Source organism: Muscardinus avellanarius (genome assembly GCF_963383645.1).
Source record: "Muscardinus avellanarius genome assembly, chromosome: 8".
NCBI lineage: Eukaryota > Metazoa > Chordata > Mammalia > Rodentia > Gliridae > Muscardinus > Muscardinus avellanarius.
This window is the reverse complement of record NC_137794.1, coordinates 38276434-38291609: the sequence shown is the minus strand read 5'-3', so window position 1 is coordinate 38291609 and position 15176 is coordinate 38276434. Positions and strand designations below refer to the sequence as shown.

General features: G+C 35.6%; 1 protein-coding gene across 1 annotated transcript in view; it reads left to right on the top strand.

Moving 5' to 3' along the window:
* ME1 (malic enzyme 1) overlaps positions 1 to 15176 on the top strand; it is a gene marked incomplete at both ends in the record, with an annotated part of 152148 nt that overhangs the window by 49609 nt on the left and 87363 nt on the right. The window lies entirely within an intron of this gene.

Here is a 15176-nt window from a genome sequence, read left to right as displayed (position 1 = left end):
ACATTAATTGCTCCTCTATAGGGCCCCTTCTTCAACTAGAGTTCCTCCTATTACCCATTTCTCCCTAGTTTTCACATATTAGGGAAAGCATCTGATTTTGTATTTTTTGTGACATTTCCCTGTAAATGCCATAATTTTGTTCTCCTTTATGGCTGGGTAAAAGTCCATTGTATACATACTCCATAGTTTTATAATCCACTCATCTGTTCATTGGATATCCAGGCCGGTTCCATAGTTTGGGAATGATGAATTGTGCATCTATGAGCATAGATACTTGTGCATTGGTTTGGTAGTTTGGTTTTCGTTTTTTTGGGTAGATACCCATAGGTGGTATTGCTGGGTCATATGGTAAGTTTTCATTCTGAGAATCTTCCATGATGTTTTTCAAAGTGGTTGCACTAATTTTCAACCACTACGTAAAGTGGCATTAATATTTATATATTTTGTAATTTTATTGCAAGATGTTTTTCAAAGTGGTTGCACTAATTTTCAACCACTATGTAAAGTGGCATTAATATTTATATATTTTATAATTTTATTGCAAGTAATCATTTAATGAAATGGAGATTTTTCCCCCTCTCCAATCCATGTAATTATTTAGGTTACTTAGCAGATGGGAATGGAAAGAATTTTGTCATAGCAATGTTACTCAATTCTTAGAACTCCTTTCAAGTTTTGTGCCAAGAATATATCATGAAAACTTATTTTTAATGATTTACCAGCTGGCAATTCAATTATATCCCCTTTAAAATTGTTGAAAACTAAGAATTGGAAGCCATCTAAATTGCAAAAGGATTTGCTACCCAACTACAAATCAGAGTCGTCAATTTTTTTTAATTTTCAAAGAAGTGTTTCCAAAAGATTTTACCAAGACTTTTTATTTTATTTTTTATTATTTTTTGGTGGTACTGGGGTTCCTGGAAACCCTTCTACCTCTGGGTTATACTCCCAGACCTATTTTTATATTTTTAATTTGGAAACAGGGTCTCTTAAGCCGAGGCTGGCTTCAAACCTGCGGGATCCTCCTGTCTCCGCCTCCCAAGCGCGGGGGTTACAAGCGTGCGCCACCACGCCCAGCTTACCAAGACTTTTTAAGTACCTACTAGTATCTTTTTCTCTTTAACTTAAAGACATTTTGTTTAATCTGACATATTCATGAAGGTTTGGGAAATTGAAATACTAGTTTCAGTATACCTTCTACTTTTCAATATAAAATAAGTTTATTTTATACTTTACAACCTTGAGGTTATAGATTTAGCTTATTCACTTAATGGTGAATATTTAGCATATATCTTAATTGGCCCAAACAGTAGTCATCAAATCTTTTGGGAATATTAGACTTACTGCCAGATTGAATTATGACTTCATTTTTTTTTCATTTAAAAAAACTATAATATTTACTTATTTATTTATTTTTGAAGATTTAAAGAAGTTTATTAAAAAGATAGAAATACAGAAGATAGTTACAGCCCCATGCCATTCAGGCATGGGGGGGGGTTCGAATGAATTCACCCTATTTAATTAATTAATTAATTTATTTATTGGTTGTCTAGAGTTCCTGGAAACCCTTCTACCAATGGGGTACACTCCCAGACCTATTTTTATATTTTTATTTGGAAACAGGGTCTCTTAAGCCAGCGCAGCTGGCTTCGAACCTGCACAATCCTCCTGTCTCCGCCTCCCCAGCACGGGATTACAAGCATGTGCTACCACACCCCGCTTAATATTTATTTTTGAAGTATCATAACCATCACTGAGAAATAGTTTATAGAGTACATTTTATATGATTAAAAGTCACACATCATTAAATGATGCAGACATAATCAATTCATTTAAAATACAAGACACAAAATAAGATAATTATTTTGCTTTCGTTAATTAATAAGATAGTATAACATATAGCAGAAACTATAGTTGCTGAAATATAGAGCATGAAACAAAATATATTACTTTGGCCAAGTATGAATGTATACATGTACTAAATTGTGGTATTAGGCTTTTAGAAATAATTAGATCAGGCCGGGCGTGGTGGCGCACGCTTGTAATCCCCATGCTTGGGAGGCAGAGACAGGAGGATCGCGCAGGTTCGAAGCCAGCCGAGCGCGCTGGCTTAGGAGACCCTGTTTCCAAATAAAAATGTAAAAAATAGGTCTGGGAGTGTAGCCCGGAGGTAGAAGGGCTTCCAGGAACCCCAGTACCACCAAAAAAAAAGAAAAGAAATAATTAGATCAGAAATATATGTCATTGGGGAAATAATTTCATTCATAATTACCTCAAAAACAATAAACAATAAAATGTTTTTGAGGCAATAAATCTAACCAAGGAGTTAAAAGACCTCTACAATGAAAATTATAAAACACTAAATAAAGAAATTGAAGATTTTAGAAAATGGAAGGATCTGCCATGCTCTTGAATAGGCAGAATAAATATTATAAAAATGGCCATTCTACCAAAAGTGATCTACAGATTCAGTGCAATCCATATTAAATTACCATTGTCATTTTTTACAGAGCTAGAAAAATAAGTTCTAAATTTCATATGGAAAAACAAAAAACCCAGAATAGCCAACGCAATTCTCATCAGTAAGAATCTCACAGGGGGCATCACAATACCTGACTTCAAGTTATACTGCAGAGGTATAGTAATAAAAACATCATAGAATTGGCACAAAAACAGATACATAGACCAGTTGAACAAAATGGAAAATACAGAAACGAGTCCACACACTTATAGACAACTGATTTTCGACAAAGGTGCCAGAAACACATGTCAGGTAAAACACAGCCTTTTGAACAAATGTTGGGGAAACTAGTTACCCATTTGTGGAAAAATGCAATCAAATCCCAACCTCTCATCCTGCACAAGAGTCAAATCAAAATGGATCAAAGACCTAGAAATTCGATGAAAGACTCTGAAATTACTAAAGGAAGGCATAGGTCCAACTCTCCAACATAGGAGAACACAGGAAGAAAATTCCTCAACAAGTTCTTATCTTAGGCTTGCAGAAAAATCTGCTTCTAAGTGCATTCTTAATCGAAGAATTTGGTTCCTTGTGGTAGCAGGACTGAGGTGCTTGTTTCCTTGCGGGCTCTCAGCTATGAGCTACTCCCAGCTTCTAAAAGTAATTTTTATTCCTTGATGTTTGGCCTTTTCTATCAACGTCAGCAACGGTGCTTGGAGTCCTCATGTATTGAGGACAGGGTCTCCATAGGTGATGAGAGTCTCACTGCTTGCTGAGGATGTCTTTGAACCTCCTGTCTCAGCCTCCCAAGTATTGGGGTTACATGTGTGGGCCACCACACCTGGCTGATTCTCCTTTTATTTCTAAGCACTTCTGGGACTAAAGCTGGAAACACTTAAACCATCTTAGTCACTTTTCTTCTAAAGCTGGTGTGATCGTTTAATTTGTGATTCTTCCTCAGGTGCAGTAGCTCTGGAACTGTCAGTTGGTTCTCTTGTCTGTCAGTCCTTTGCTGTCACTGAGATCTGTTGTCCTGATGTTTTAACACTAACATCTCAAATTGTTGGTGTTTTGGCCCCAAGTGCTCTAGTTTCTAGAGCCTCTCATTGACTATGATTCTTGCTATTTTTCCTAGGAATGTTGCCCCTAAATTTTGATTTTTTCAAATCGGTTCCTTTGGGCCCTGTCATTTTCAGAACCCCCTACAATTATACACAGTAAATCACCTAACTTTTTTTTTTTTTTTGGTGGTATTGGGGTTCCTGGAAACCCTTCTACCCTCCGGGCTACACTCCCAGACCTATTTTTATATTTTTAATTTGGAAACAGGGTCTCTTAAGCCAGCAGCACTGGCTTCAAACCTGCGGGATCCTCCTGTCTCCGCCTCCCAAGCATGGGGATTACAAGCGTGCGCCACCACGCCCTGCATTCACCTAACTCTTGAATGTTCTATATTCTGGAATTTTTGCCATAAGTTCATCCACCGTTGGTCTAGCTAGTGTCTCAATCACATCTGAACTATCTTTCTTTGTCTTTATTTTATTCTTTCCATTACTGTTTTTTCTTTTTGTAAGAAACATAAAATTCTTGACTTCTAGTTTGTAATCTAGGACAGATATTTAAGAAAATGAAAAATTACATGACAGAATGTAAAGTGTTATAGTAGTGGAAAACAACAAGGGTCTGTGGGATTACAGGATTCCAAACTCAGCCTGAGAATGTGGCTCAAGAAATATTTCCAAGAGTAGCTAACACTTGAACTGTCTCTGATAAGCAATTAGGAGAGAGCAGTTAGTAAAGAAGAGCTATTAAGTATTGGAGGGGTGCCTAAATGAACCCTTAAAATATCACCCAGAGTTGGAAACTAGATAGTTCTGAAGCTAAATTAGTTGATCAAATGCCAAGAGCAAGGGTGGGACCAAAAATGGGAGATAAAACCAAAGGATCTGAGATACCAGAAACGGAGACAAAATTGACTTCAAAAATAAGTCCACGAGTGGAGTAAATCAGAGGAGTCTCTGGACTTTCATTGTTCATTGAGAGTAAAAAAAGAGAAACATTAAACATCTGAACTTAGAGAATACCAGCATTTAATGTGTAAGGAAAAACAAAGGAGACTGTAAAGAAGACTTAGGAGTAGCCATAGAGTGACAGGGTCAGGATTAACTGGACTAAAGGACAGCAACACTGACACTTTGCTGATACTATAAGGAAGCAGAGTAGGTACTTATGGAAGTTCATAGGTGGATAAGTAGGAGCTGAGTACCCAATCCCCATTTTCTCTTTGGAGTAAACAAAAGTGTGCTAATTTAATGAGGATCAAGAGAAATAGGAAATAGCTCTTATGGAGAATCTTAAGAATAGCGAGCAGGATGCACTTAAGGAAGCCATGTGGGGACCTAGCTGATGCCAGAAGAGGCCATGAGGTTTTAATGAATCTAACACACCTTGTTGAGTGCTTTCTTAAAGCATCACTCTGCAGTTCAGATTGAAGAAAAGAGAAGGCAGTTCAGAAAAAATATGATGGAAAAAGAAATACACAAGGAGTTAAGAATTTTTGGATAAAGTCTATCTAAATAAAGGAAGAAGTTTGATAGGGATAGGTTGATAATTTGGAAGAAAAAGTAGAGCAGTTGTCAAAGAAAAGAACAACTTAAAGATGTCAAAGTTAGTTATACCAGAAATATATTTGGAAAGGTATAAAGTAGACTATAAGATTCTTGCATCACAGACTATGCAGAAATTTTAGATAGGTTTAAAAATTGAATCAAATTTTAAATAATAAAGCATAGGAAAATGATTGATAAAACAGGGCTTTATATGGCTTATATAAATATAAGAAATCTAAAAAGAGGAAAACCAGTTGGCTTCACTAGATATTATGGGACACAAAAAGAAAAAAAATTAGGAAAATGATTTCCACAGATATGATCACAAATGGGATAAAAAATTTTAATATGTAAATATGCTGTCTGAGTTAGCAACTCTCCAGCAGCAGTGGATAATTAAAACTTCTTTTTGTGCACCCAGCATCAGTTTTTGTGTGTTCCACAGCAGCAGCAGCAGTTGTCAAGCAACACTCCTCTCTTTATCATGGTTCTTCATTCTCTGATTGAAAGGGTTGGGGACTCAGTATGAAGTGTTGAAGCCTGGGCAGGATTAAAGACATCTACACAGGAGAGCAGCCTGGCTCAGGGTGTGAGGCCAGCAAAGTAAAGGAGGACTGTGACCCAGTGCTGTAGATTAAAACTCCAGTGGGAGCCTGGCATGGTAGTGCATGCTTGTTATCCCAGCATTTGGGAGGCTGAGACAGGAGGATGGCCTCAGATACTTAGTGAGGCCCTTTGTAACTCAATGAGACTCTGTTTCAAAATAAAGAATAAAAACTAGGGCTGGAGATATAGCTTAGAGGTAGAATTCCCCGGTTTCCATCTCTAGTACCCCCCCCACACACACACACCAGTGGGGTGAAGGGGACATCCATGTACAAGGACTGCCTACCTTAGAGGTTGGAGGCTGGTAAGGCGAGTGGGATATCCACTTGGGGAGAAGAGGAAAAATATGCTGGTTACATAATGGAGAAATCCCATTATCTTGAGTATAATGGGAGCTGGGCTTCTTATTTTAGGAAAAAATGAAAATTGAAGAAAGGAAATAGAAAGAACCTTATTGGAGATAGTGTTTTAAATAGTTGGTTTTCAATATTTAGATAGATCTAGAAATAATAGGTGTTTATGTGTATGTGTGTGCATACATAAGAATGCAGATGTCTATAAAGTATGTATCACACCTACATTCTGAAGCTCTTCTTTTGAGTTGGCCTGGAAGCAGTAATGCCCCAGAATAGTGAACACACTGAGCACTCATCCAAATACCACAATCCACTCAGAGAAATCAGAACTCCATAGAGAAATGCTGATTTCAGGGCTGTACCTGACAAGTAAAAGATGATGTTGGGATGTATTGTACCAGAAGAAAGGAAATACTCAAAGAGTAATGGGGATGAATCAAAAACACATGAAAGCCAACTCGAAGGGCCTCCCTCTAGCCACATCTGTTACAATTTGGCCATCAAATTAATCACATTTGCAACATATTAAAACCTACTGAGGGGCTAGAAGTGTAGCTCAGTGGTAGAGCGCTTGCCTAGTGTGCACAATGCCCTGGGTTCAATTTCCAACATTGTTAAAAAAAAAAACTTACTAATTAAGATAATAAGTCATGAGTCCCTGCTGTTATGAACAAATAAATAAGCACAGAAAAACTGAAATCAGGATGAAAGAATGATGCATTTACAAAGTTTTGAAGATTCTTTTCAAAAAGATACATATTAGTTATAAAAGAAAAATGAGAGTAATTCCGGAGTAAAGAAGCCTGGAGGACACTGCCTTCAAGTGATCAAAGCAGATATCATCAGCAATGGGACAAATCTTGAACAGTGCCCCTGAGAGAAAATAAGAAGTCACCCACATGACTTCTGTGAGATGCCCACAAAAGCTCTATAATCTGAACCTAATCATGAGGAAACATCACACAAACTCAAATGGAGGGACATTCTATAACATCATGGATTCATTACTTCAGAAGGATTAAGATCATGAAAGGAGAGACTAAGGAAATGTTCCAAATTGAAGGAAACCATTTGGGAAACTAAATTTACCAGGATTTTGAACTAGACATTTTTATTATGAAAGGCATCATTGGGACAAGCAGTAAAGTAATAAATGTCAGGATTGGATGGCAGTAATGTATAATACTAATTTTCTGGTTATGACTATAAAGGGGAATGTTTCATCTATAGCAAATGCATTAAATTATTTGGTAGCATCATGTTGGATATTTAAACCAAATATCTCAGAAAAATAAATCTTTGTCATATTTAAGAATTCTTTATTTTGTTTTTTTCATTCTACTTTTTTATTTTTTGTTTTTTTATTATGTAGCTTTATTTTTTCAATATTATAGCAATTTATCAAAAGTTAACAATGATAATCTCACATAACAGATTCATTTGTTGGATATCAAACTTTTGTTCACTTAGAGATAACATTTCAATATTTCTTTCTTGTTTTCTTTCTTACCAGAGGATATTTTTTCTTTTTTTTTTAAGGTGAAACTATCATACATTTATTTATTTCAGAAAAAAATCTATCCTAACATGGAATATGAACTCAAAATACCCAAAAAAATCTCAAAAAAGAACAAAGCTAGAAGATGTACATTTTCTGATTTCAAACCTTGTAAAGCTACAGTAATTGAAACAGTGTAGTACTGCTATAAAGGCAGATATATAAACCAGTGGAGTAAAATAAAAAGCCTAGAAATAAATTTTTCCTTATATGGTCAAGTTATTTTTGACAAGGTTTCCAAGAACATTTGGTGAAAAATAATCTTTTCACTAAATATTGTTGAAAAATAATAATTACATGAAAAAGAATAAACTTGGACTCTTACCTAACATCATATACAAATATTAAGTCAAAATAGATAAAAGACCTAAATGTAAATCTTAAGACTATAAACTTTTAGAAGAAAAGCTGGGTCATAACACTTTACAACATTGAAATTGGCAGTGATTTCTTGGATATGATTCCAAAGGCACAGGCAACAAAATAATAAACTTCATAAATAAAATTATGCTTCCAAAGACAGTGTAAACAGAATTAAAAGTTACTGATAGAATGGGATAAAATATTTTCAAATGCTCTATCTGAAGGTATACTAGTATTCCAAATAAAAATGCTAAAAATTTGCAACAATAAAAGCAAACAATACAATTTAGAAATAGGTAAAAGACTAAAATAGATAATGAATCTCCAAAGATTTTTTATATGACCAATAAACACATGAATATCACTCATCATTATCATAATATAACTAATCATTAAGGAAATACAAATGAAAGCTATAGTGAAATACTACTTCACATTTGTTATGATGGCTGCTTAACATGAATTACCTTGCTTCAGCCCTTTACCTTGAGTTTGTTACTATCTTTACTTGTAAAGTGTGTTTCTTGTAAGCAGCAGATGGATGGATTCTGGTTTTTAATCCGTTTTGCCACTTTATGTCTTTTTATTGGGGAATTGAGGCCATTTACATTCAGTGTGATTATTGAGAGATAACTTTTAATTCCTAATAAGTTAAGATTTTATTTCTGTTTGAAATACTGTTTATTCTTCTTTGCTTAGTTGTCTGCTGAATGGAAAATTTTGTTTCTCTGGTTCTGGTGTGTATTGCCTATTTCTTTGTAGTTAATTGCTTTGAGTATTTTCTCTAGTGCTGTTTTTGAAGGCATCAGTTCCTTTAGTTTCTGTTTGTCATGGAAGCTTCTAATTTCCCCATCTAATTTGATAGATAGTTTTGCTGGGTAGGAAATTTTTGGCTGGAACTTGTTTTCTTTCAGAGTTTGGAATATGTTACTCCAAGACCTTCTGGCTCTCATGACTTGGTTTGGGAAGTCTGGAGTGATTCTAATTGGTTTGCCTCTGAATGTCACTTGACCTTTTGTTTTTGTTGCCTTTAAGACTCTCTGCTTGGCTTCCACATTAGTCATTTTGAGAATTATGTGGCATGGGGAACCTTTTCTCTGATCCTGTCTAAAGGGAGTTCTGTAAGTTTCCTGGACCTGTGTATCAACCTTTTGCTCTATGTTTGGAAAATTTTCTGCTATTATTTTTTTGAAGAGATTATTGATTCCTTTGTTTTCACCTTCTTTTCCCTCCTCTATTCTAATTATTCTTAGGTTAGCTCTCTTAAAATGGGCCCATATTTCTTCAATGTCAGATTCCTGCTGTCTGATTTTTTTTCCAAGTTATAAATTATGCATTCGTTTTTGGAATGATCATCTTCCAGGAGCGAGATTCTATTCTCCATGTGGTCTAATCGATTGTTTATAGTTTGAATTGATGCCTTTACTTCAATGATTGCATCCTTTGTTTGTTTTAGACTCTCTCTAAATTCTTTTTGAAGGTTCTGTATTATTTCTATAGTTATATTCCTGATTTGATCTTCTGGAGATCTCTGAATTTCTGTTTTATCAGGTTCTGATAATATGGGGTTGTGGGGATTAATTGCTTTATTGTTGTTCCTCTTTCTCATGATTTCAGAACTTGGTGCCTTCCCTTGGGTCACTCCGACTTCACTTAGGGTGCTCTGGATCTCAAGTCTATGGTAATCTCAGCTGCCACTACTCCTTTACTGGTTGTATCGCAAAGTCTCAGACCCAGGGAGTTTGTCGAGTCTGGGCGAGACTGTGGGGGTTGTTGGGCTGGGCATTTTCCCATGGGGAGCTGCGACTAGGGTGTGGTACTCCTTCACTAGGTTGGACTACAAAATTTCAAACCCAGGAAGATTATCAAAGCTGCGCAAGTCCCTGGGAGTGCCGTACTGGGATTACTCCTTTAGGGGCCACAATTTCACTTACAGTTATTGTGTGTACTGATCTGAAGCTGTCGTGGGCATGGTGAACTCACCACCATTGATGGCAATATGGCGCCGCTGCCATGACCTTGGCAGGCGTGAGGCTGGCGTATTTCTTTTCTGGTTTTGAGCTCCGTTCTAAGTCCCTGGAAGGTGTGATGATCTTGTCTACTGGGAGTTTTAGACGTTCTTTGCGCTGAAAGAACTGCTGAATTACACCTGAATGATTCGCAGCTGCTCACTTCAGCTCCTTCTTTACCTTTTCCTCTCTGGAGCCTGGTGCTGTGAGGCAAGATGGCGCCGGCACGGCTCAGCCGCCACAATGCTGGCTGGTTTCTTTTCTGGTGTCTGGCTGTTCTTCTAGTCTTCTTTTTCTCTGTCCCTTGTGCTTATATTTTTTATTTCTCTGCTGATAGTGTTTTCTGGCTATGAAAAATGCTGATTTTGTGGCAATAGAGATCGAGTGTTAGCAGGACTCGTAAACACTGCTTTTCTCGGTTGCCATCTTCCTGGAAGTCCTTAAGAATTCTTTAAAGAATTCACTGTGAGATACAACCATATCAACATATACCTTCTTAAAATTTTCTTTCCTTGGCTTCAGAAACATTGGTTATCCTACTTTATTAGATCATATAATTCTTGAGGATTCTTCTTAGTCATCCTATTCTTTTATTGTAATAGTTTTATGATGCTTTCCCCTTCGCCTTTTCTTTTTTCTCACCTGTTAATTTCTTCTATTATTTTCAACTCTAGGCATATGTCTCTTAGTTCCACATCTTTAAACTAGTTATTTCATGATCTTTAATCATAATTTAGCTTTCTTAAGTACAGTTATGTCCCATTAAACTCATGTAAGTCTGGAAATTTTTAAGTCAAAAATCCTTTTAAGATAGGCATGGTGGTATAAACCTGTAATCCCAGTTCTTGGGAGTCTGAGATTAGAGGATTGTAGTTTTGAGACCAGCCTCAACAACTGTTTGAAAATAGAAAATAAAAGAGTTTGGAGGTATATCTCAGAGGTTCACCTGGGTTCAATCCCTAGCACCAAAACCAAAACAAACACAAAAACAAAACAAACCTAGTTACACAGTGCACTGTAGAGTATGGATCTTTACATTCATAACTCTGTAGCTGCTTGGGACCTGTGGCTCTCTGTTGCTGTCCAGCATCACAAGAGAGGAATACCACATATCATTAGCCCAGGAATAGGTCAGTGTTGAATTTGAAATAAGGTTCCTACTGAATGTATATTACTTTCCCACCATCACAAAACAGAAAAATTTTAAACGATACCATCTTAAATCGACCATTTGTTCTGCTTTTTCCATCAATCCAGGCCTGTTGGTATAACTCAACTTTGGGTTAACTCCCAGGTCTCAAAATGCATGCTCACATTTTGTGAAAAATACGGAGTATAGTTTTTACCCTGAAAGATAGTAAAATCAGCTTCTGTAATGGAAGAGAGATTATCACACATAATTGCAGAGCTGTTGACTCCTCCACTGGCCCAGGAACAAGGTTTATTATAAACCCATTTCCAAAAAAAACATGTCTAGTTATGATATAAAGTTGCATGTTATAAAATGAGTTCTATTTTGATGTAAAATAAACTTTATTAGGGATGTTATCTGAGATAACATGAAGAAGTAAAAATATTATCTTTGAAAAGAGAGTGAATATATGTCATGAGGTTATGGGAAAAGTTTGAACTATGTATGTAAAAAAAAGCCAACATTTAAAAATTGTCTCAGTTCTAATATGAAATACACAAAAATGTGAGCACTTTTATTTGGCCTTTTAAACATATTTTGAATAAATAAAAATAATTTAGATTAATAAGAAAGGGTCAATGAGAAATTATTCATTATAATTCCATTCATCAAAAATATAAATATAAATAGTTGTATACATTTTTACTTTATAACTGTGTGTGTTAAGATTAGTGTTTCACATCCAACTCTCTGCCAGAAAGTATGAGTCATTTCTATGCCAAAATACTTTTGGATAGCGCATTAGATTTCTAATCATGGAGACATTCCAGGAAGTATTGCAAATAACTCTCAAAATGCTTGGGTTTGGTGAGACATTACAGATCTTTGATTTATTGAGCTTTCTCCAAGAGTAAGCATTTTGCAATGAATGAATCTCTACTTCATATAAGAGACTATAGGTGGCCAAGTGGCTCTTCCACTGAAGTTGAACTTTCATTCATGTGTAATAAACTTTGGCATTTAATAGGTGTTGGTTTTTGTAACATTCATTGTCTTTCACTTAAAAATGATTATTTTCTGAAAGCTGTGCTACTGGGAAAACCTTGACTGACAATATTTCTTAGGAAATATTATTTCATAGTGTATTTCTAAGAACATCTGAATGAATATAGTTCAACATAAATTTTTTAGGAAGTTCTAAAATATTTCATTTTAATTTTATAATTATTTATGGAGAACCTGCTAATTACTTAGAATAATCAAAAATATATCTTATAAAAATGCATCATTTTGGAGAAACAAAATAAATTCCTATGAAACAACAAGAAAACCAGGAAAGGATATAATTTAGTGTCAACCTAATGAATTAGTGTTCTTCCTAAGTCATCTGTAATCTTTCTTATAGCACTTATTATTTTGATATAATTTTTGGTTCGTGAGTAAGTCGGTATAAGTCTGGATTTATTGATTTATTTCATGTTTCCTGTTCCTTTAAAAAGACTTCATTATAAAAGCTTCATATTTTTCAGCACTGAAGTCAGTACATTTTGTTGGTTGCATCCTGCATGCCAGCACATTTATAGGCATTGAGGTTACGAATATGAGCAAAATAGAGATTTTGTACTTCAGGAACTTACTGCTTTGTGTATATATGTTCACTAGAGGGTCATCCCAGGGGGAAAATATCAATAATAAACATGTGATAGTTTCAGATATTTATATAAGTGAGAATAATAAAAATGTTGAGATGGAGATGCTTTAGCACTTGTATCAGAGAAGTCATATTTGAGGAAGTAAGGCCTGAATGGTGAGAAAGAATTAGGTAGGTTGTTAGTCCTCCAGTGTGGAGCTCAAGGGAGAGGACCATGTTAAAGATAGAAGTTTGAGAATAATCATTGAGCATGATATTTAAAACCATGAGACTGGTTGGGATGCATCAATAGATAGTATAAATGGAGAAGAGAGGTGATTATAGAGTCTTGGATCAGTTCAACATTAAGAACTCTAGCAGAGGAGGAAGAGGCAGCAAAAAAAAACCTGAGAAGGAGCAGATAGTGATCAAGAGGAAACCTAGGCAGAGGTAGTATCACAGAGGCTGGAAAATTAAGTGTTTCAGGAGAAGGCAAAGTTAACGGTGTCAGACATAGTTGAGAATTCAAGTGAGATGAGAATTAGAGTAGACCTTTATCTGTACTGTTCGGAATCACTAGTTGTCTATGGAGAGGGGAGGGAGAAAAGCCTTATTGCTAGACTGAAGAGAGAATGAGAGGTATAGAGTAGAGACAATAAGAGTAAGTATATCTTTTTAAGGGGCCTTGCTATGAGGGAGGGGAGAGGAAGGGACAGAATTTAGTCTTTTAACGAGATGGATATTTGGACAGGTTTTTAGGCCAATACAATTTAATCAAGTAGCCGGGCGTGGTGGTGCACTCTTGTAATCCCCAAGCTTGGGAGGTGGAGACAGGAGGATCACACGGGTTCTAAGCCAGCTGTGCTGGCTTAAGAGATCCTGTTTCCAAATAAACATATAAAAAGAAAATAGGTCTGGGAGTGTAGCCCGGATGTAGAAGGGCTTCTAAGAACCCCAGTACCACCAAAAAAAAAAAAAAAAAAAGTTGACCAAGTGGAGAAAGCAGTGGTATAGCTTCCAGATGAGATATTTGCAAGAATAAAACCTTCAAAAGACTGAGATGAGAAGGATCCTGAGCACAAGTAAGATAACTGCCTCAATAATATTAGAGAAAATTCTTATTTTATAACCAGAAGGAAGGGAGAGGGTATATAAATGGTTGCAGATGGGTTGTAGAATTTATATTAGCAAGATTTAGATAATGTTCACCCTATTGAATCTATTTCCACTTGAAATTCACAATTAGATTAACAGAGTGAGGGAGATGGATGTGGGAGAGGTATAAACTGGTTCTCCTAGAAAGTGATAAGTAGAATTTTCTAGGAAATCATAGTAAACTTGATAAGACAAGAGTGTCATTTTAAGAAGAAAAAAATGAATTTTATCAACATTTTATTATTTTTCTATAATGCCACATTGACCAACTAGTAATAGTAGACATTCCTATTAGATTTTAGTCCTGAAAAAATACTTTCTGCTAAGAGAAACCCAGGATTCTTAAGATGACTCTTAAGAAGATTGCTCACTTTTTTTTTTTTTTTTTTTTTTTACCTGAAACAGAATATTTTCAAAATTAACTTAGAACATCTTATTAGAAAACAAGTAAGCTGGCTGAGTGTGGTGGTACATGCTTGTAATCCCAGCATTTGGGAGGCTGAGACTAGAGGATTGCGGTTCACGGACAGCCTCAGCTACTTAGTGAGGCCCTCCGCAACTCAGTGAGACCCCCTCTCAAAATAAAGAATAAAAAAGAGGGCAGGGGGTATAGCTTGGAGGTCGAATACCCCTGGGTTCCATCCCCAGACCCGCAAAAAAAAAAAAAAAAAAGAAAGAAAGAAAGAAAACAAGTAAGCTGTAAAAAAAAATAAAAACTATAATAGACATATCAAGAGCACTAAGTGTATTTCACTTGAAAAACTTGAGGAAGTTTGAGTGTTAGTAAGGAATATATCTATTATCAATTGAAACACATCAAATATATTTAAATCTAAACTCATATTGATCCAAAACAGAAACAAAAATGACAGATAACAAATGTGTACACATGTGTGTATGTTTGTATGTACAAGTATTTTCCTGTATCAGCTATATTACTGGGCAACCAAATAGTAGTTGTGATAAATTTTCTTTTTAAATAAAATGTTCAGACCCAAGCGTGGTGACACACGCTTGTAATCCCTGCACTTAGGAGGCTGAGACAGGAGGATTGATCAGGTTTGAAGCCAGCCTCAGCTGGCTTAAGAGACCCTGTTTTCAAATAAAAAATATAAAATAGGTCTGGGAGTGTAGCCCAGAGGTAGAAGGCCCCTGGGTTCCATCCTCAGTACCACCAAAATTAATAATAATAATAATAATAATAATAATAATAATAATAAAATGTTCAGTACATAATGAATGATAGAATTTGAATATCACTATTTTATAAACCCTAATAAATTAGCAAATTTAGATA